Here is a 24307-nt window from a genome sequence, read left to right as displayed (position 1 = left end):
AGGGGGCCTTTGAATCGGGCATCTTTGAACGCGCTGTCCGCATTGCACAGATAAAGCGAAGCGTCAAGCATGGGCCACCGACTGAGTTCTATACCTTGGGTAACGCAGCGATGAAGCTCAGCGACCTTCGTCCCTGCTTTTTTGTCTTACTTGTGGGAACCACTCTTAGTTTCTTCGCTTTCGCAGTGACGGTGGCAGTCCACCGTAGCCAGCTGAGGACAATCAGAACAGCTCCTGAGTACCTTAAATGAATCAAATGAAAAAGTAAGGTGCTACGAATTGGTTTACGCTATGTTCGTATAAATATATCTCTAAAAATACCGTGCGATGACACATGTACGGAACATTCAGATAGCGATAGTGCATGAGATCTAAACGATGGTACAAAATGTGTGGCAGGAACTATACTTCTTTTTCTTTCTCTGAAAAGACGGCAAGCTCTCTCGATATATTTCTTGTCGGCAACGTAGAAGGAAAGCAAGTGTTTATGACGCGTCCTTGGCGCATGGGGAACACAAGCCATGGAACGCCACTGAAAGGACAATATGAAAAGCGCGCAAAGAACGCTTGAACACCAGGCAGCCAAGCTCGTGCTCTCATAGGCTGAGACCGTGGGATAATAAAAGCACTATATTTGGTGGGTTAACAAACGGACTTGGTGCGCAAAGAGCAGACAAACTTCCGGACCATATAAGGTATATTGTTTATGTATCTTCTCAGCAGTATATACAAGCTTCAGAAGTATGCAATAGATACGTGTAAGGCTGTTTGGAAAAGCACGTGCGGTATCTCGTGACCAGCAATGAACCCATTATAGAGTTTTAAAGGCGAGGTCCCAACGCTTTAGGCCCCCGGGTTGTATTTGTATAATGTTTTGAATTTGTCCGCGAGTGCCCACCATTTCCCCATTTCCTACAAATTTCACTGGCAGGACAGAACGACAGCGGGACTACTTCCCGTCAAGGTCGTTCCCTTTATCTCACCAGCCCAAGCGCTTCCCGCTAAAGTTAGTTAACCCGTGTTTCCGCTTCGCCCCCACCTCTTTTCCATCTCTGCGTCCTTCGTATTGCGCTCCAAAGTCAAGCGAATAAAGGAGCCTTGTGCAGTTATCCCAAAACGAAGGAATGCTCCTGTGTCTGTCTCTCTCACGGTGGGAGAAATACATTTATGTAATGACTCTGGCCGCTCTTCCCATGGGGAGCGAGTGACCAGATTGTGTTCGGAGGTAGCCTCGAACCAGGAGTGGTTAGTTCCGCGCCGCCGCGGAGGGCGCTGAGCAATTTGAGCACCGCGGGTATGAGGTCCCTTCTCGGCGGCCACGGTGTAGGCGGCGTAACGTGCTCTATTTTTCGCGGAGTGGTGGTGGTTTGCGGCCAGTGGCTGGCCTCGTGCTTTGCTTTGGCGCTGTGTAGATCGCAGGTGCCACCATCGTGCACGAGGGTAAGCTTTAACCTGAAGAAGTTATGCTATAAGGATGGGAAAGACGTGCTTCGTTCCCAACTGCAATTCGGGGTCTGGAAACTGTGCGGAGCGAGTGTCCTTGTCTAAAGCTTCATTTTTGGGGACAAATTCGGAAATTACACATATGTTTGTCTCGTTAATACGGTCAACTCAGATTATGAACGATCTTTTGGGGGAACGGAGGCGTCCATATTAACGAGACATCACTGTACCAATACAATTATAAACAACAGAACTAAATTCAATCTTGCTACGTACTAATAAAAATACAAAATGAATATACAAGCTGACAAAAGGAATTCACGCGTTATTCTCGAAATAACACCTAGCGTCCGATAGGTAGCATATGTGATGTTGGAAACGTGTTCTTTGAATGACAATGATGAATCAATATATACTCCTAAATCGCTCGTGCATTCAACCCTACGCAGACGTAGGTTCTCTAGACTGTAACCAAAACTTATGATTTCCAATTTCTTAGAAAAGGTCATAACTACAGCTTTTTAGGATTTAGCGTTAACAAATTGCTGCAACATCAATGGTTCACAGCATTATCATCCTCAAGCAGCATTTCACAGTCATAGATAGATGACACCTGCCAAACAATTTGATGCCGTCAGCATATTACAAAATATTGCCGCGAGCGCACCGGACCAAGCAGTCAACGCGCTCGTGGCCTAACGGTTATGGCGCTTGTTTTCCGCGCAAAAAGCCTAACACGCCAGCAGTCGACGCAAGTCAAACAAACCACAAACAAAGAATAACTGGGGAAACTAAACGTTTAATGGGGCGAACTTGTGTCCAAAAATAAACAAAAGGAAACAGAAGAAAGCAGAGCGTCGCGGGCGTCGAAGGCGGCGTAACAGCAGAGTCGAACGCAGGGCGAGACCGACTCTGCCTCGCCACGCGGAGCCCCTTTTGTACACGCGGTGCTTCTGGAACAATCGGCCTGGAAGCTTCGGCTCGCAGAACATTCTGACCTAGAAAAAGCAACACGATTCTCGAATTTACCAGAAGATAAAATTACAGTCAACAAAAATGTGAAACCGCGGCCAGGCATCGAAACCTGGTTTTTTGCATGGAAAACAAGCGCCATTACCGTTAGGCCACGAGCGCGTTTACTGCTTGGTCCGGTGCGCTCGCGGCAATATGCGAGTGGCGGACACAAGAATCCAGATCATTTATAAGAACATTGAATAAAATTGGCGCTGGTACTGACTTCTGTGGTACACCAGAGAAAGACACATAAGGTCTAGAATGATGTCCTAATGTTCGAACGAAGTTTTTCTTTCCATCAGATAGTTTGAAAAAAAAATTGCCAAGCTGGTTATTTACCTCACATGCCCCCAATGTATGTACAAGAATTGAATGATTCGTTAAGTCAAACGCCTTCGACAGATCAAAGTATACGGCAGCCACCTGACCACGCTGGTCGGCATTTGGCGAAACGAAGTCTTAACATGACACTAGATTGGTCTCTACCAGGGTGTAAGATAGACAGGTGGGGAAACGGCCCATAGAAACCTACCGCAGCGTCGTGACCGGATTGTGTACTCGTCTGCTTGCGGGATTTGCGACAGATGGCGCTGCGGCGAGAAGAAAAAAAATTGGAATCGGATTTGCTTGGAACTTTATGGGAGAGTACGCAAAATAGACCGAGGGCATGACAGTCCTCCATTGAAAATCTAAGATAAATAATCACCGTCAGTTTAGCCGGTCGCCGGCGGTCGCCCACCCGGAGTGAGAGTTCGCGCTGCTCCACATAGATGGCGCCACAGAAAAAGAGAAACCTGAGGGGGACACAATCCGGTCGCTCATTTGGCTCTCGTTTCCCCACCTGTCTGTCTTACACCCCGGTCTTTACATACCTGCCAGAGAAGAAACCATGTTGTGAAATGCTAATTTTACATTTAAAACATTGTGACAAATGTTCAACTAAAACAATTTCAAAAACTTTTGAAAAAGCACAGAGCAAGTATACCGGCCTGTAATTCATTACGTCAACGGTCTTGCCACCTTTGTGAACAGGCACAATGCAGAATCTTTCCAAAGCTCGGGAAAAGTAAAACTTGGTAGAGACAAGTTGAAAATATGCGTTATTATGGGCGTAAGAATTGGGGAACAATCTTTAACAATAAAACACGGGATGCCATCAAGAGCCATAATGTGAAATTACGGTCGTACAACTTACTTGTAAGACCTAAACATGAATACGCCAGCATTGTACGGGACCTCTTTTCCAATAAAGATATAAATAAGCTATAGTGAGGTCAAAGGCGGGCAGTCAGATATATTTACGTTGAATTCAAACGATCCGACTCACCCTCCTCAATAATGCAGATAAACGAAGTTGACTTGTTACCTGTTAAAAGGCAAGAAGGAAAAAGCCTAGGCTCAAGTATTTGATTCTTCTTGCAAACGATAGGCTTTCTATTAATCGCCACTCATATCTGCAACCAGTTACTACGAGACAAACCCGAGATTATCATCCACACTTACTGACTCTTTTCTTTACTCGCAGCAATCTTTTTAAACTTCCTTTTTTCCCCAAAACAATCAGTGACGCGGGGAATTCTCTTCCCACTGAGTTAGCCGTCTGCTCCCAGTTCATGACCGCACAGGTTCTCACTGCTACGTAACCTGCTGCCCGTAGCTTTTATGTTCGGTATAAAAGATCTTTATTTGTATCTCCTGTCGAAGGCATCGCTTCTATATTGTTGCCTACTGAGTTATTTACTCTCTCGCATTCACTCGTTGACCAGCGCCCCCGGAATGAATTTGGGAGAAAGGGGGGGGGGGGGGGGGGGGGGGCGGGGGCGGTGAGTACACTGCGTGCTTGACATGGTTGACGAGATGAAACGCTCTCCCCCCGTTGCTACCTTTGGCTAGTACTGCAATGCTGTAGCCGAAAAGTGAAGTTCTGTCCAACGAAGTATTGCGGACGACCCGCAATATACCGACGAGTCATTGTGGTATCGAGTGCAGATCGTTAACCAGAAGGTGAAAGCAAAACTGCCTCGAACGTTCGAGACGCACGAGCATTTGTTTTCTCTCGTCGCGCAACACGGTCATGTCTTTACCCAGTTAGAAACAAACTTGTGTTCTTATCAGACCTACGCTGTGAAGGAAATCGTTGGAGCGCTATTGTTCTGAAGAATGCATGCAAAAGAGTAGCCCATCATTTCCCGCTGTGCACTCTGCCTACTGGGATTTCCCATGTCCACTGCGAATGTGGAAAGTGCATTCGCCATGTGTCGCGTTGTAAGTCGAAAAGAGCGTGCTGCAGTGAAAGAGTGCGACATAGGAAAATTAGTATATATTTGCAACGAGAAGTTGTAAAAAGTCACAAAAACTCCCACTGCGAGTGTTTCATTTCATTTCATTTATTGGTTCCCCTTAAAACCCACGAGGGGTATTACAAAGGGGGGACATTTGGCAGGACAGTGTCAAAACAAAAGAAGGTTAGTAATATAAAACAAGAAAATTATCACAGATGGAGATGAACGGCAACATTATCGGCGAATTTCTGTGGGTCTATGATTGTGACAATGGCTTCGGGTAGTTGGTTCCAGTCACTAATAGCAAGCTGAATAGGCGAGAACTTGTAAAGGTTAGTTCTGGGAATGTCAAGGTGTAATTTGCAGGGGTGGTCAAGTCGGCGTGAGATAAAAGGAGCAGGTTTACAATAGATCGACTTACGAGATGGAGAGTGATAAAAGAGTTTGTGAAGCAATTTCAGTCTGTTTAACGTTCTACGGTCTTTCAAAAGAGGAAGCTGTAGAGATGATTTTAGAGAGGTTACACTTACTGGGAAGTTGTAGTTTCGCAAAATGAAACGAGCTGCTTATTTTGAATTGACTCTTATTCTTTTTCTAAGAAGACTTGGTGAGGGTTCCAGATGGCTGAAGCATATTCCAGAATGGGTCGTATTAGAGCGGTATAAGCTGTTAGTTTAGTTTTTTGAGATGCGAGGTAGAGGGAACGTCGGAGAAAACCGAGCGATTTGTTAGCTTCGGCTGATATATGGTTAACATGATATTCCCAAGAAAGATTACTGCTTAGGAAAACTCCGAGGTACTTATAGTGTATCACTTGCTCTATGTGGTTGTTGAAAAGAGTATAATTAGATTTTGTCGGAACACGTTTAGTACTAAAGACCATGAACTTAGTTTTTTGAACATTAATCTCCATCTGCCATTTTCCACACCAAGACTCGATCTTGACAAGGTCATTTTGCAAAGTGCTACAGTAATTTACATTATGAATTCTAGAGTACATCACACAATCATCTGCGAACAATCTTAGAGTCTAGTTAATACAGAGAGACAAATCATTAACATAAATCAGAAATAATAACGGTCCCAGCACGGTTCCCTGTGGTACACCTGATCTTACTTGCATGGTCGTAGAAGACTGTTCATGAAGAGAAACATATTGTGTTCTAGATGTTAGAAATGATTCGATTCAATTTATAACGCCTCTGTCGATATGAAAAGAGTGAAGTTTTTGAAGCAATCGACAGTGGGGAACTTTATCGAAGGCTTTTGAAAAATCAATGAAGATGGCATGAATATCTGTCTTGGCATGTAGGCTTTCATGAATATCTGTAGTCAATTCAAAAAGTTGCGATTCACATGAGAGAGACCGTCGAAAACCGTGCTGGTTTGCAAAAAATAGATTATTGGAAGACAAGTGATTCATTATTTGTGAATATATGACATGCTCCATCAGTTTACTAGGTACACTCGTTAACGAAATAGGTCTGTAATTTGTTATACACATTTTAGAACCGTTTTTGAAAACTGGGGTTACTTTAGCATGTCTCCAGTCGACTGGTATGTCACAGGAGTACAACGACTGATTGAATAAACTGGATAATAAAACACATGACACTTCTTTGGTTAGCTTAAGTAGTTTAGTTGAAATACCATCGGGCCCAGAGGCGGAATTGAATGGAAGATCATTTATTAGTTTTTCAATGCCGGCTGGTGAAACGTCGAATTTGGCCATTTTATGAACAACTTCATGGGGTGAAATGGGCATAGGTAATGGGAATTCTTCCTCTGTGAAAACACTACAGAAAGCTAGGTTCATGGCTTCACATGCTTCTAATTCGGTTAGATCATTCCCGTCGGGATCAATAAACTTGGAAGGTAATCTGTCTCTGGGGGGCCGAATCGCTAACCAGAACTTTTGAGGGTTTGTTATGAGTAGATTTTGGAGATCGCAATCAAAATACTTATGCTTGGAGTTTTTTATCTGGTACTTATATTGTGAGGCACTCTCGCGATATCTGATCTAAGTATCTGGAGAGCCCGTTTGATTTGGCGAGTCTGAAGAGGCGTTTCTTTTTCCTAAGGAGCTTTGTGTGCTTAGCAGAAAACCAGGGCTGCTGGGAACTGGATGCAATGCAGACCCTGGGCACAAATCTGTTTAACGACTCAATAGGAGCCCCTTTAACCAGTCTCCAGTTCTCTTCGACAGTTCTACTTTGAAACCCTCGAAAAAACGTAGTGGCAAAATTAGACATATATTGGTGAATTGCATCTATGTTTGCACGCGGGTAACTAAAAATCATTTTCTTAAAGGTCATCCGTCGTAATATTGGAATTGAAGGTACAACGTTAATTGGGATGTGGTCACTAAGCGGCTCTAAATATGTAATTGCGCTTACACGTTCAGTGTTAGTAGTAAAAAAGAGATCAAGGACAGCTGTGCCTCGTGTTGGCTGATTTACCACTTGTGATAAGGAAAGGGCGGTGCTTATATTAACAAATTCCCGGCTTGAAGTGGACAAAGACGACCCGTAAAAGGGTGTTCCGTATGCAGGTACTGTAGGCCACTCTATGTCCGGGTAGTTGAAGTCGCCAGCTAGTGCGATTGTATCCATTGGGAATTGGTTAACTAAGGTTTCTAAATGGTCGTTTAGTAAGGATGGGAAGTTAGTAGCTCCTGGTGGTTTATAACAAGCTACCACAAGAAGATGAGCAGTAGGAGTACTGATTCGAACCCAAACAACTTCAATATTAGGGGCAATGCCAGACTGAAGGACATTTAATGAATTTATCACAGCAATAAGTACTCCCCCACCCTTCTTTCCCTGCCTGTCGTTCCTGATTATGTAGTAAGAGGCCAGCGCGCTTAGCTCGGAATTCGGTATCTCGGAGTTTAACCATGATTCAGTTAGTACAACAACGTCAGCAGAACATGAATGCATAAGAGAATATAAATCATCTTGTTTACGATAAATGCTCCTTGCGTTTGCTACTAGGAATGAGATGGACGTAGAGCGATTTGTATTAATATGCCTATTGGTTGGTTGTTACGTCTGAGTAAGCAGGACAGTGTTTGGAAGTTTGTCGAACCTGTATTGACTTCTTCCGATAAAAAGCTTATCGTGACGCAGCTTAAATTCACTCCCCTGGTTTTTCGCAAATGATATCAGCGCTTTTCTAGCTGCACGAGTGTCTGGTGATAAGTCTTCGCTAAGGCGGAATATTGTTCCCTTGAGTGCCGGCGCTTTTGATAGTATTAGTTCTCTATCTTTGTAAGAATTAAATTTGATGATGACCGGACGGGGGTTTGCTTCATTTCCGCGGTAGGGCCCTATTCTGTGCGCGCGTTCTATAGCTTGGGGTGAAAGACAGACACCCAGCCTGGTTTCACAGAAGTTAATAGCTTTCTCTTCCGATTGTTTCCAGGATTCACCGGGGACATCGGGGATATTGTAGAGCAAAAAGGTTATTTCTTCTCGACTGGTTTTCGAGGTACTCGCATCTTTGTGTTAGCAAGCCTAGGCTAGCAGAGTTTTCCTCAGTTCTGGCTAAAACCTTCACAACCTCTTCTTTAACCTCTTTTAAGCCAGCACACACGCGTGCTTAATTTCTTGTATTTGAGCTTTAAGAGCACCCAACGCTTCGTCTGTCTGATCCTGCCTTTGCTGTAGGGACTTAATTTCATTCAGTATCGTTTGTTGTCCTGCGTTCAGTTTGGTGAGCATAGGCAAGATTAGATCCGTATTTGCACTGGAATCAGAAACAGGGCCCGGATTTGTTTCTACGTCACCGCACAACAATAAAAGTTTCTTCAAATAACCCACGACACTATTCCGAACAAGGCAGACACGCTCATACACTTGTGAAAATATTGACTGCGTAATAAAAGTGTATCCGTACTTATCTTGTATCTCTGCAATTCAAGATAATCTTTATAACAGGTTGATTTCACGCCAAAATCCTGAAAAACTGAATTCTTCGTACAATAAAGATTTAAAAAACAAACACTTCAAAGAAGTCCGAAATCTGCGTGCCATAAACAAACGCTCCGAAAAACTACGAATTCGCGAAAAACTATAAACTCTGCAACACCCTCGGAATTCGTTCAAAAATAAACTCCGAAAACTTATAACCCTACCTGTAATGCATTAAAGGCATTACAGAACTTTTAATGTAAAATCTGTGGCATTTTGTTATGTTCTTGTTACAAATTATATTCTAGAGTAGATACCTCCTTAATGCAATCTTTTTAATGCAGTTCTAAACATAAAATGTGAAGGCGAAAAGCCAAATAAATATAATAGAAACACTTCATATCAAAGACATGATGCTTTGAGAGCTTGCGAAGTTGCCAGCTTCTTTAGAAAATAAGACATATTAATTTAACTGCAGTATTAGTACTGCAAAGGCTGAACCACGCACTACTACATATTTTTTTTATGCAGCTGGTTTAGTTTGGAAACACCTCTAGAGATGTTCGCTCTGCTTCACTAAGATATATATCTAAAATATTCGAGAGGTGATATATTATATTGAAAAGTATTATTAAAGAACTTTTACAACACTAATTCTTCTTGTATACATCTGTTCTCGCTAGGGCCAACTCTATTTTGGCATCATTCAATTTGCTGTTCTAATATTTCGTGTAGGTACCTCACTTTTAGTTTTTATTTACTGCTGGGTAGTTTCAACAAGGAGCATGCAAAGTGCGCCTTGTTGAAAATAGTTTAATTGGGTCTTTCTTAATGCGCTCTACAACTTTCCAATTCATACTTCGGCTTTTAAACAAAGATTGCAAAAGTTAGCTTGTTAGTCTTAATTAAATAACTAGGCGCCTTAAAACAATTTCGTGCACTTTCGCAAGAGACTTGCTAACAGCGTACAGTTGGTTTCACTCCCGCAGAACGCCCCGGTGTTTTTTTAAAGTTCGGTGCAACTTATCTGGGACACCCCGTATATATGCACTGGCAGTGTACATTTAGTACACTAAAAGCATACATGTAGTGTACTAAATGTACATTTATATTATGCTAGATGTACACTCGAGGTGCACTTATGGTATACTACATATGTACTTGGGGAGTACTAAAACTATACAATTTTGTTTCGTAAAAGTGTGAAGCTAGTACGATTTCTGTACATATCCTAAGTTCACTATTAGTATACATTCAGTATACTGATTTTGAACGGCTTTTCATTAAGGGTGTGCTTTGTTTTCGTTCAGCCCACAGACACATAAAATTATTGTTCATCACATAAAAGGAGCGACATACTTCTATATGTTTGAGAAGCTGAATATGCGTCAGGAAGACATATGTTATTTAAATCAGCTTCAAAATAAAACATTTGTTTAAGGCTCTCCCAAATCACTTATCCGGCGTTTTTATCCTCGATAGGCACTATCGAGGATAAAAACGCCGGAAAAGATTAGCAGAGCATATTTCAGATAATTTGAGAGTGCATTTAATTATTATGTATACCCTATTGAAAAAGGCCAATATGAACTCGGCTTATTGGAAATATTGTATTCCAATGAAGATGATGGAAACCAATAAAAACTTATTGTTATCCGATTAACCCAATACGCACGATGGGAATTCATATCGGAGCACAATATCCCGATATAGTATGCGGTGATTGGTATACAACAGGATATTGGAGCACAATATCCCGATATAACTTGCGCTTATTGGTATACAACACGATATCGAAGCACAATACCCCGATATACTACACGGTTATTGGAATAGAATACGACATCGCGTGCATATTGGTGACCGACATGGACATACTGTACGGCCACACGATATACAAATATTGGTCGTCGATCATGGGACCAAAGGAGAATACAATATGATATCGCGTACATATATCTCAGAACGCGGGTACCAAGTTACCAACATGCATTACGTTGGCATATCCACACGGCAATACGCGAAAAATATATTGGGTGTGGATACACACATAACATAAACGTTCTGCGTTGCGAACACATTAACATTGATCGACAGTGCAAGTATGTACAGCTGTTAGTACGGCACACAGTACACACAGCCTCGCGCGCTTGAAACTAGACAACCACCAAACCATTCAGAATAACTAGCCGGAATACCCGCCGCGACCTACCTTTTAATGAGAAAGCCCAATAACGACGTGCTCATTGGAGTGATCGTTTTCCAACAAATGTTTATTGCAGTTGTAATGCAACAAAAGTTGATCGCCAAACGATAAACCCAACGTACCGGGATACAATTCGATGTTGCAACACACCATCGCAATACAACAAGAAATTATCGGTGTTGGGACACGACCACCACATCGAATACGATATCAATACGAAGTTACCGACGGTGAGAAATACAACATCATGACACGATATACGAGAAAAGAGTCAAAGTACAGGCTAGCTGGTGGAAGTCAACCATTTCGTCGTTTACCCTGAGACTGGGGGGTTTTTTGAAGAGCAGAAGAAACAGAAAAAACAGACAGGTCTCATTGAGACCTGTCTGTTTTTTCTGTTTCTTCTGCTCTTCAAAAAAAACCCCAGTCTCAGGGTAAACGACGAAACGATATACTAGTTACCGGTGTTGGGACCGAAATCGAACGCTATACGTGACAATGTCGGTTCGCACGATAAAATAATGAGGGTGAATAGGTTTGACAGGTCACGTGCATGTAGTTGCTTCTTACGCGCACATTTATCGATATTGACCCACCTTTCTGGGTAATCCTACGTGGTACACAAAATCCACGACGACACGCGAGCACATTTCACCCACCACTTTTCGTCGCCTGTTTCGCGAGATTCACACACTGTCCAAAAAACGACGTGAAAAATACGTGCACTTGCGCCATCAAACGATACGTTACAGCCTCGTTTCTCGAGAAGACAGTTTCCATCGCCAACACGCGCGCGCGCGCGCGCAAGCAGTTTGGACCACAGTTTGGAGTTTGGACTTCGAACTGTTCGAACTTCGAAGGGAGCGAGCCCGGCTGGTCCGGCGCGATGCCGGCGTCGCCGGCGTGCTGGCGAGCCGCCAAGACGAGCATGCGCAGTGCGCAGCGCGCAGCGGGCGGGCGTCGGTTGCGCCAGGTTGCGCCACTGTGTGTCTGTGTCAACGACTGTGTCGACTGTGTGTTGCGCGACCCGGCCAGCCAGGCCAGCCGGCGTGATTGGCGTTCGTCGCACTCTGTACTCGTGGGCATCGAGCGAAACCTACACACTTTCAATTGCTTCGAAAGGTACTCTATTACTTGCAGCATTGAGTGCTTTGGCGTACGCGGATCAAGGTAAACACCGAAGGACAGAAAGGATACGTGAAGTTTTTAAATCGAGGCCTTTTTGAACGCCTTTGTCCCCTGTTGAAAGCACCTAGCTGTGCTCTGTTGCAGGCGTCATTTCGACTGCGTGTGCTCTAATGTAACGTCAGTCACTGTTCACACTCGGCTAGCTTTGCCAGTTTGTTATCTCATGTGCGAAATAGACATAGAAACCAGCGCCGCGTCTCTTTCGGTTACTCAGCCTCCAGCCCCCTTCCTTCCGGCGTGCTTTGCCGCGCCCGTTCGGCGCATTGGATTCGCGGGCGCGTCAGGCTCGTTCGAAGAGGCGTCTGAAGCTGACGAGTCGCCGAAGTGTACCGGAGCTTCTCTTTAGGAAAGTCGCAATCGACGCTCGGCGGCTCGGCTCTGAGCTCGTACTTTTCTCCTCCCGGGTATACCATGAGTGCCGATGAACGAATTTGAAAAAGCGCTAGCGAGTGACTTTGTGACGCCGCCCAACTGTCCTTCTATCAACGGCGCAGAGCAAATGGTGTACAGAAAAAAAAAAAAACAAAAAAAAAAACGCGTTTTTTATATTTTGTTGGCCATGTTTCACCTCAACACAGAGTGAATCGCGGCTGTACGTCGGTTGACTCATTATTGTGCCTAGATTGTAACGGAACCTTTTTGGTGTGATCTTATTCTGATATCGTTATATCTCGCCTTTTCATCATGGCTGCACACCTCTAGACGACATTCTACACATTGCACTCCTTGTCGACATGTCGCTGGTGCTTGAGACTAATTGGAAGTCACTGTTTGCTCACTCCTTGGTGCACACATTTTATGTTCAACATCAGTTATCTGAAGGAGGCTCCATGAAACCCTGGAATTTGTTTAGAGGTACCTCTACATACTGTGTTAGAGTGCTGTTTTGTGCGTTGTAGGTTCGCACAAAACCAAATTGCACCTTGTAATATACCCTTTGACTGTTTACTACAATTAAAGTTGCAATGAAACATTGGCCACGAGAGGTGACTCGGCCAACGTGGCCAACAAATTCCTCACATAGTTTTCTCCATGGGTCATTTTGGATGTTGACAAATTTTCTTGTGAATAATGAGTGTTATGCACATATGTTTCTTCTACTTTTCAGACAGGTACTTCAGTTAGATAAACCCCAGCAAAAGCAGCAAGAGAGTCTCGTAGGGTCACACCAAGGATAACGGCATTCCTGCTCGAGTCCCGGGTCTTCTCACCGAACTTCACTGAGCATAATGGTACATTCCCTTTCCTTAACTTTGTGGGAGCCAAGGGTGAAAGACGACGCAGAGGGCACGTGACAGGCGGTCGGCGGAGAAAGAAGTCACGAGCTGGCGCGAGACAGTGCGTGCTGAGCGAGGCTGGAGCTGGGCAGGAACATTGGAGCCGGGCTGCCTGGCTTGGAGCGGTCCACCAGCGAGGTTCAAACCGGACCGGTAGAAGCGGCGAGTCCTGGCCATCTAGCCTAGGCCGCGACGATCCCGGGGTTGTTCCGCAGCGAGACTCGGGCAGTGATAGCCCGGGACAGCCAGCCTACGCAGCGCTGGCATGGGAAGGACGATCCGCAGGCCTGGACACTGACTCTGACTGTGAGCTCTGATCGACGGACGACAACAAGGGTCGGCGTGCCTGGACTGCTGGCTCTGAACGACGGGCAACCGTGAGGTAGTAAACTTATTCGCTGTCTTCTCGGTGCTGTATGTCACTCCCTGGGTGACGGGCGGAGCGCATACCGATTGGGCGGTGATTATTAGTAGCTAAGCGAACTCCATAAAGAAACCAGTATTAAAATGGCACATCCAACGTGAGGCTCATTCGGTATGCCTCTGCTTCTAGTCGTCCCCAGGGAGTCATACGGATTCGTTGAGCGGGTTGTTCACTAACGCTAACGATGCCCGTTGAGACAAATATGTTGGAATTTTGGCGACTTGTCTCACGGCAGACCTCAGCAGGTGTCTCCTCGAATCAAGTACCTAAAGGGCTCGAAGAACGAGGTTGAATACACGCTTTCTCGGGTACCCTAGAATAGTGGTTGGCAGGAGACGGGGAGCGCGGTTAAGATGTAAGAAAGTCGTCTCCAGAGGCAGAGGAGAGTCGCGGCATGTTCGCTGGAAGGCAGGATAACGAGTGACAGGAGGGGAAACAGCCAGGACTCATTGCAGATTTAGGATTTAGGCTTGGGGTAATGCGATAGGCAAGTAAGCGCTTGTCGAGGCCTGGAGTGCAGATGGGTTTTTGACAGTGGGTGTTGGAAAGATTGCGGAAATGGCAGTTGACACCGGGAACACTGGCAGACGAGATTGTCAGCGGGTGTCGGGTAAACTGGCGGAAATTGCGGTTGGCACCTGGAACGCTGGCAGGCGAGTTAATGAGCACTATGATTTGTAACTGCTGGGCCAAGACGGCTAGTTTCTTTGCGTCAGTCCAACAGTCGACAAAAGGCGGAGGGACGACTCTCCCTAGAGGGGGGGTCGTTCCAAGAAAGCTACGAATTGATTAGGTGATTCTTTCTCGACTTCACTCTGGCCGGTCGTGGCACTGACAGCAAGACTTTTAACAAGTTATGTCGCGTCACGGCCTGGCCGGGGATGCGGCGGTAGACATTTAGGTGGCTTGTAGCTGTCCAGCTTGCCTTGAGGTGTGAACGGTTGAAGCGGGCTTGCTCGCTGAGCGTGAACGGTGGAAGCAAGCCTAAGGCCCACTTCAGACGGGGCAATTTCCCCCAGCAACTTAACGTCGCAACACCAGCAACACAGGCCACCTGCGTTCAGACGCTGCAACCAAATTGCTACGACTTGCCATCATCATCATGAAATTTGATTTTTCTTGCACTATATAGACGCACAACTACGTGCTAAAAACATGTTTTTATATCTTCGACTGGCATTAATACCCACTCATGTTTCTGAAAAAGTTTATTTCCAAAAACGATCCATTTGAAACCAGGACCAAGTCTTCAGCTGTCATCCTCACCACCACAGGGGTGTCACGTGAAAATATTGCGTCCCTGATTGGCTGCTGCCGCTTCAAACTTTTCCAGTTTGTTCGAGTTGCGTGTCTGTTTTAAGCCGAACCTGATCTCAGAAATTCGTGCTGATCTGGGAAAACCTAGGGAATTACCCGCCAGCAACCTCAAAATTGCTAGAAAAGTTGCCCCATCTGAAGCGGGTTTTAGGGAACTGAAATCAAGGGCAGTGGAGCTCTGGGTTCAAACCCACCTGGAGACGTTTCTTTTCTTTTTGCCTTTTTTTTAGTATACAGTATATATATATTTATATTTATAAATAATACTTTTTTTTAAGTTTTATTGTATAGACGCATAATTTACACACTAATTCACATTCAGAAGTGCTTTTATTCACACACTGTGGCTCCCTAGTGCTTGCAATAGCTTCTTGCTAAGCTATTGCAAGCTCTGCAAAGGGAGGGGCATCTTCCCACCCTTTGCAGGCTGTAAAGCTGTGGCTTGCACAGCTCTAGCAGGTCGCACCTCGCACACTGGCTCCATCATCAAGCATAGGGGCTGCATGAGTCACGCCACACCGTAAGGCTATATACGGTCGGGTCACAGCACCTGGGACCATTCGTCGCTGCATTCAGCTGTGGTATGGTGGCATGGTCAGGGCATGAAGCAGGGGTACAACTTGGAAATGCTCATCTTCATCACATTTGAAGCACATTTTTTTATTACTTTTGTGTCGAGTTGTCAGCATTTTAAGGGTGAGGAAGCAAGCAGCAGCGAGAGCAAGAAAAAAAATTGAAAGCCGCTCTTATTGAGAATTTATTACAAGCACTAGGAAGCCGTGGAGTATTCTTAAAACGCTTCTAAAGCTGAATTAGCGTATAAATTATGTGCTAGTGCCTCAAAAATAAAAAACAAACAATTTAAGTATAATTAATAAGGATAAACATATACACCAGGAGGACTTCAACCAGAACAACACAGTCTGTAAATTTGAAATTTGACACCATAAACCGCTTGGCCACCACCCAATTTTATTTTTACGTCGTTTATCGAGGTATATGAATTTCGTTTGCAGCTGTGGGCTGCAAGAGAGATAGCCTTATTTTCATTTACTTTACTATTCCCACCAAATATGGCAAGTGACCAAGAATAGAACGTCATTTGTCGGCCGAGGCACTGTGCTTGCATCAAGGCAAACTAGCCTGGCTTGGTAGGCTTATATTTTGTTTCATCACCCGTTTAGGATTCTGTTGTCGCTCATCAAAAGAAAAAAAAACTAAGTCTGACTTATTCTGGTGTGCAGGTACCCTTGGCAGTAAACTCTGCTAAATGGGGCAAAATATATATTAGTATACATTTTTTAGCAAATATGCATTGTTTTAGCAAAATGAGCTACACTATTTGACTAAGGTGAAACAGAACGAGCCTTTCCACCTGGGTCTGTTTCAATCTTTCGCAGACACTATTTCCTGGTTTTTGTGGTTTGTATCAGACTTTTGTGTCTCTGACCGGCCAAAGCATCTGTGTTAGACTCAGACTGGTTTCTTTAGGATATGTGCAGGTATTCTTCGCAGCAAATGGCTGCCAATCATGAACACGAGTTTGTTCTCGGCCACCAAGAGCAAGTATTTTCAAGGTGAGCTATTGCCTGCCTATATTTTATTTATTTATTTATTTGGTGGTACTGCCAGCATTCTGTGGAACGCCCAGGCAGGAGGTGTACAAAAACAATATTCAAAGACAAGCGGAAGTAGTACAAACAAGCAGACAACGCCACTACTCAACAAAGTGCGAGAGTAGTGCTTCAATAAAAGCATCTAATGATCTCAAATCAAAACACTTTCAAGAAGCTTATTCCACTCACACGTGGTTCTAGGAAAAAAGGATGCTTTGAACAAAGTGGTTCCACACAATGGTTCGACAAGTGTTAATTGGTGTTTGCCTCTCATGGGCCTTGTATCGTTAAATGAAGTGTAATCACAGAGACGCAGTCGCAAATTACCCTGTATCATATTATAAAGAAACTTCAGCCGTCCTGTTTTTCTCTGGGTTGCCAAATCACTCAATCCCGATCTTGGGTACAAATCTGAAACTGATGACATAAAATCATAATGGTTGTACACAAACTGCAATGTTTTTTTTTTTTGCACAGTCTGTAACATATCGATTGACAGCTTTGTATGAGGGTCCCATACAATACATGCATATTCTAGCATTGGTCTTATGATGGTTTTATAAGCAGTCAGTTTAGTTTCAGGTGAACACAGGTTAATATTTCGTCTTAAAAACCAGAGCTTCCGCATTGCTTTACGAGCTATAAACTCAATATGTGCACTCCATGACAAATCGGAGGTAATTAAAGCTCCGAGGTATTGATATTGGTTAACAGTATCGAGTGGTACTCATTTGATAGAATATGTAAAAAAACAAAGGGTTCTTCCGCGTCAAGGCCATTTGAACACACTTTTTAGAGTTTAGAACCATATTCCATTTTATGCACAATGCATGAACCAAAGATAGACATTAATTTAATTCTTCTTGATCAGACGGGTTGTTTACCTTAGCAAATAAAACACAATCGTCAGCAAAAAATCGGCTTTGTACATTGGGGTGGTGTATCTTTGAATCGTTAATAAAAATTAAAAACAAAAGTGGCCCAAGGACCGAGCCCAGGGGCTCGCCCGAGAAAACGGGTGACTCGGGCGGGAAAAAACAGTCAACACTAACACACTGCGTTTAGTGTTTCATTCCCCTTGGATGCCATTTCCTATGTGTAGTGGTCTTGCATTAGTATTTTTTGTCTCCCTTCTGCAAAAACACCCAAGTTTAATTAAGACCGGGTTCTTTCTTATACATGCAGGTCTTGGTGGCAAGCACCAGCCAATCAAGGCCAGAAGTTTGCTCTTTGCCGCTCATCGCAAGTGTTTTCAAGGTGAGTGATTGATGCCTATCTGAGTTGTGTGTTTTATTCCTCACAGACACTCTATTTCCAGTCTTTATAGTGGTCTTCTGTCACGCTTTTGTGTGTCTGTCTGGCCAAATCATCTGTATTAGACTAAGACTGGGTTCTTTAGGATATGTGCAGGTATCCTTCGCAGCAAATGGCTGCCAATCAGAAACAAGAGTTTGTTCTCGGCCACCAAGAGCAAGTATTTTCAAGGCGAGCTATTGTCCGCCTATATCAGTGATGTAATGGCTGCGCCAATTGCGCCAAACTGCACCAAGGGGCTAACCCTGCTACATTTTGTCAAAATATGGGTAATCTGCGCCAAAGGGCCAATTTTGGTCGCCTTTCAAAACCGAAACTAAACTAAGTACCGTAACTGAGCATGCATGAGCTAGGCGGCACAAACGGCCGCCCGACACAAAATATCCTGCATCAATCGTCCATGGTTTTTTTTTAATGGTCTTTTCCCGCCATGCCGTCTCTTCTTTCATGCTCTCGTCGTCTCGTAAGCAATAATCTCGTCTCGCGATTTTTTTTTTTTTAATGATAGATGTTGGCGTGTGTGTGTGCTGCAATACTAGCGTGCTGGGTACCAGCCATGATGTGGCGCTGTGAAACGAAACTATGTTTTGGCGCGGCGGGAGTTGCCTTTTGAGCTGAAGCTCTCGCTCCTGAAATCGACGGCCACACGACATTGCAGATATGGAGCTTCCTAAACTGAAACATAAGGACCGCCGCATGTTCATCAACATTCATGTTCTTGTTTAAAACATACGCTGCTACAAAAATCCCTCTCTAACTCAAAGACTGCTGTGTCGAAGTATTGATTACCTAGGTTTCTCTTGGTGGGCTTTCTTTCGAGAGGGACCCCGGTACGTGCAAAATGTGTTCTGAAGAAAAGTTGAAGTGAGCTAAAGCAAAGAAGGGAATGTCCGCACGCTGACCCGCAGAGAACGCTTGTTTGTCTCGAGTTCAGTCGTTGCACAAAGCGACCCTGGCTCGCGATGTCTTGCATCAATGCGCTCAGGTTCTTTTTTTCTGTGTTTAGCTCGTACCTCGCCTGCCGGCCTTGCAAGCACGCGGCGCTGGACTCTTTTGTCGCATGCTGGGCAGTTACATTTTGCATAGATTTTTGGCAACCAGTTGGGACGGAGCGGAGAGGCATGCTTTCGGTTTCGATTAAACAGCCGTTTCGCTCGCGCGACAAAACACATGCACCTGCAAGCCTGCCGGAGTTGCCCTCACGTGCATGCGAACCAACGATGCGAACATAATTGCACGACAGAGGCACCAGCCGGGACGCTTGCAATTTAGTGTTTTACATTTAATTACTTTTGACGAAAATCTGGCACGTCGGCAATCAGTAAAACGGTGGCAAGCGGTTTTTTGGAATTGCTTGGCAATGCCTACAGCCTTGTACACTTGTGGGATGTCGCAATGTCTCTTTGGAGACATTAAAATTGGACATTCAATACTACCCTAAGCTAAAGCAAAGCTTGCTCCAGCTTTGCAGAATGTTTCGAAAACCAAAAAGAAATGTGTCATGTCGTTGGCATTTCAGTTACATCTTGAAAGACTCCCAGGTGGCCAAACTTGACCATAATTGGTTTATTTCGGCGAGCAAGATTCCCTTCGCGTGTCCAGCATTTAAAACAAATATTTTTATTTTTATTAGAATATCTGCTTTAAAAGCTACTTTTGCTGCTCCAAAACACTGTTTTGGCTGCTCCGAAAGGTACTCCAAAACGGCTTAGGCCAATCACATCACTGCTATATGAGTTTCAGCATTTGTCAAGGAGCGCAAAAATCAAAGCCCGGGGGTTGGCCATTGCAAAAATGTTGACTCGGAAGTGCATAGGGAGGAAGCTTTACAAAAGTATCCACCTGCCTCTACAAGTGAAACCGAAACTAAGAATGTGGGTTCCATTTGAAAAAAAAATTGTCAGCCCGAATTAACTCAAGGCGGCACGGAGCAAACAAGCCACGGTACGAGTAGGCTTGGTTCAGGCTTTTGTAGGGGTGGTCAATGACTCGGTGTTTTCTAAAAAGTTATCTTTTTCTAAAAGTGTGGTGGTCAAATATTCGGGGATGGGCATTGAGTCAGGATCTTAAGGTAAAACTTTCATCCACATGCCGGGATTTGTGTGCCTTGTCCCCCTAGCGAGGGGGACAAGGCCTTCAAAATTTTAGGTTCGCAAAATTGGTGCGTCAGTATTGACGTCTCATTTTACATCAGGCCTCTCATTTTAAAACTCACTATAAATGACATGTCTAAAATTCGTTTGGGTGTACTTCCTTCCAGCAAGTATATGGTTCTGTCTCAAAAGGTCTAATCTAATGTTGACTGCACCTCAGGTCTCCACCGACAATGCATCAGGACGAGACCCAACCGGGACATTAGGGATGAGTGGCTTAAGCAAGGAAGGCTACATATACGACAGCTTCTTGCGGACAAGAACCGAAAATAGATAGACGGTAGATGTTTCATTTGCTATGCCTTTTGGCATGCACATTCTGTTTGTTATGATTGAAAATTCCTGCAGAGTTCAATTTCAACTATTGTAAAAAACCGAGCATGCGCTCAGATCGCAGAAGCGCCTACCCTCTGATTCGAAACGATCCGCAAATAAGCAAAGGGCATACCAGACACCCATACACCTGTTTTGAGCCTTGCTCAAAATATTAAAAGAGCACATAAGCACTAGGTGCTTTGGCGTCTTTGCCACAATGGCGCCGGTTGCAGAGCTGACAGACCTGTGACTGGCACAAGCCATGGCATGGCCTTTGGGAACCAGGGAATCGAGATTTAAAAAGTAGCACAGAAATTGGAGGCAGGTGGTGAAGGTGGGCAGAGTTAACAGAAAACAAGGATGAAGGAAGTTCGTCTCATGAGGCATCTATGTCCCGTGCATATAATTTTGAGTGTGCTGTAGTTGGCTACTCAAAAAAATTGTTACTTAAACGTAACTAATCGCAAATCTCTTGCAGTTTCCACGGCCCACAAGCCAGCAGGCGCCAGTTCATTCTTGTTCAAAGGTGAGGATTCTAGATTTTCTAGATTGCTCTGAAGCAGCAATACTGAAGCCAGACAAGCGGTACGGCATATTTAATTGACGGAGCCCAGAACGACTGGGGACGCTTTCACTGAATCTTGTTTTGCTGCAATACACGCTTGTATTGCAGCAAAACAAGCTTCAGTGAAAGCGTCCCCAGTCGTTCTGAGCTCCGTCAATTAAATATGCCGTATCGCTTGTCTGTCTGGCTTCAGTGTTGCTGTAGGCGACAAAACATGTGCCAAGTTTTGTCACAAGAGGCATATTATGTCACGCACATGTAATTTTGATTTTATCCGGCTTAGTGTGCTGTAGGTGGCTGGTCAAAGAAATTGGTACTTGGATGCAACTAATCGCAAATCTTTCTGGCAGTTTCCAAGGCCTATGAGCCAGCAGGTCCCAGTTTGCTTTTCCTCAGAGGTGAGAATCCCAGATTCCCGAAGCAGGAATACTGAAGCCAGACGACCGGTACAGCATTTTTAATTGACGAAGCTCAGAACGACTGGGGGCTCCTTCATTGAAGCTTATTTTTCTGTAATACACGCGAGCGCAATTGACGTATGCCTAGTTACGTCGCAAGAGGTTATCTATGTCCCGCGCATGTAATTTTTTTAATATTTCCGACTTAGTGTACTTGAACGTGACAGCGCAGGAAAAATCGAACTCACACCAGACACTCAGGAAGACAAGCACACGCGCTGAACTTACAACTCTTGTGTATTCGACTGCTTCATTTTTCTCTTCAGCGTCTGGGTTGACTTTTCAGAACGTGATAAGTAGAAGAAGTAGCACGAAATACAAAGGAAAATTCTAAAGAGAAGGCAAAAGAACAGTAAAAGAGAAGACAAATAAAGAAACGGAAAAAATATCTATACGAAACACATTTACAAATCGTCCCTCTCCCTCATCGCTATCATTTAGATAGAAATTGCAGCTCTTTGGTAGACAGCGCTATAGAAGGACTACTTACACACTTGTCCTTCAGCTGTGCTATTCTTTCCGCTTCCATTATTTCTCTAGTCAATGCGTCTCTACTCCTACCTATTACAGAACAATTTTCAAAATGTGCTATACAGCCACAATCGCGACAATGGATTCCCAAGTGTCCAGCTACGACTCGGTGGGTGTTATAAAAATGCTCTCTTAAACGATCATTCAAACACGTTCCAGTCTGGCCTACATACTCTCTAACACATGAGAGTGGGACAAAATATACAACTCCTTCAGTACAATTTACAAAGCTCTTTTGGTGCTTTTTCGAACTACCAACTTCCCGGTGTGCCGATCCGTTTACCTTCCGGCACAGGCTTAGAAGCTTATTTGGTGCTGAAAAAGCAACATTAATGTTAATGCAGTTACCTATCTTTTTTAGACCGTGCGAAACTTTATGTATATATGGAACAACGGCCGTCCTTTTCTTTTCTGTATTGCGTTTAGGTCGTTCACCCCATCTTATTCTCTTTAATAAATCCTCTGCCACGGCTGTAAGTAATGCACTAGGATATCCTGTTGACTTTAACCTGGCGATTTGAGCATCAAAGCTAACCTTAATTGAATGAATACATGACTTATTGCTTTTCAGACCGCGTCAGGATTTTTGCAAGGTGGTTTCCTTGAACTGCTCACCGTATATTTTAAATCTTAGTTTTACATGTTGGGAGGGTAACACCTTTCTCCAAAAAGCAGGGGTATGCATTGGTTCATGCATAGTACCAGTTTTGAGTAACCTTTACCTCGCGCATCGGGGCCGGATCCTTTCACGTAGCTTCGATGCTTCTTCTGTTGTGAAGGTGTTTCGCTTTGTAGATGATTTTTTGATTGTGCTGGATTGTGCAGCTAAGGACTTTCAAATATTAGTCTCTAATGTTCTTTCCTGTTGTAAATCCTGTATAGATCCACCAGAAATCACTCATGAGCTCTCCACAGAAGGTTCCTTACGGTTCTTGGACCTCAGATTAATTTTTTCGGAGCATCATGTATGTTGGTCATACAAACCGAGAGGGAAGAAACCTCTTAATTTTCAGTCAGCACACTCCAAGCTTGTTAAGCGAGGCATTGTTAAATTATGTCTCACCAGTGTGCTTAATAAGTCTTGTATTCATTCACTTAAGGTTAACTTTGATGCTCAAATCGCCAGGTTAAAGTCAACAGGATATCCTAGTGCATTACTTACAGCCGTTGCAGAGGATTTATTAAAGAGAATAAAATGGGGTGAACGACCTAAACGCAATACAGAAAAGAAAAGGATGGCCATTGTTCCATATATACATAAAGCTTAGCACGGTCTAAAAAAGATAGGTAACTGCATTAACATTAATGTTGCTTTTTCAGCACCAAATAAGCTTCTAAGCCTGTGCAGGAAGGTAAATGACGGCACACCGGGAAGTTGGTTGTTTGAAAAAGCACCAAAAGAGCTTTGTAAATTGTACTGAAGGAGTCGTATATTCTGTCCCACTCCCATGTGGTAGAGAGTATGTACGCTAGACTGGAAGGTGTTTGAATGATCGTTTAAGAGAGCATTTTTATAACACCCACCGAGTCGTAGCTGGACACTTGGGAATCCATTGTCGCGATTGTGGCTGTATAGCACATTTTGAAAATTGTTCTGTAATAGGTAGGAGTAGAGACGCATTGACTAGAGAAATAATGGAAGCGGAAAGGATAGCACAGCTGAAGGACAAGTCTGTAAGTAGTCCTCCTATAGCGCTGTCGACCAAAGAGCTGCAATTTCTATCTAAATGATAGCGATGAGGGAGAGGGACAATTTGGAAAAGTGTTTCGTTTAGATATTTTTTCCGTTTCTTCATTTGTCTTCTCTTTTACTGTTCTTTTGCCTTCTCTTTAGAATTTTCCTTTGTATTTCGTGCTACTTCTTCTACTTATCACGTTCTGAAAAGTCAACCCAGACGTTGAAGAGAAAAATGAAGCAGTCGAATACACAAGAGTTGTAAGTTCAGCGCGTGTGCTTGTCTTCCTGAGTGTCTGGTGTGAGATTAATTTTGCTGCGCTGTCACCGCCAAGTATGGTTCACCAACTCGCCCAAGCTTCCATCCTATCGACTTAGTGTACTTTACGGGGCTACTCAATGTAATTGCTACTTGAACGCAACTAATCGCAAATCTCTCTCCCAGTTTGTCCCAGTTTCCACGGCCTACAAGCAAGCAAGCACCAGTTCGTTTTTCCTCAAAGGTGAGCATTCCAGATACTTTAATTAGGTGCACGGTGTAAGATAATACTCTTCAGGTGAGGACAGCGCGCTCTTGGCCACGGCCCGATGAAGTTCGCCCTTCACACTCTCTCACTT

The sequence above is a fragment of the Ixodes scapularis genome, unplaced genomic scaffold, assembly GCF_016920785.2.
Source record: "Ixodes scapularis isolate PalLabHiFi unplaced genomic scaffold, ASM1692078v2 PGA_scaffold11__112_contigs__length_91849675, whole genome shotgun sequence".
NCBI lineage: Eukaryota > Metazoa > Arthropoda > Arachnida > Ixodida > Ixodidae > Ixodes > Ixodes scapularis.
This window is presented reverse-complemented; position numbering follows the sequence as displayed.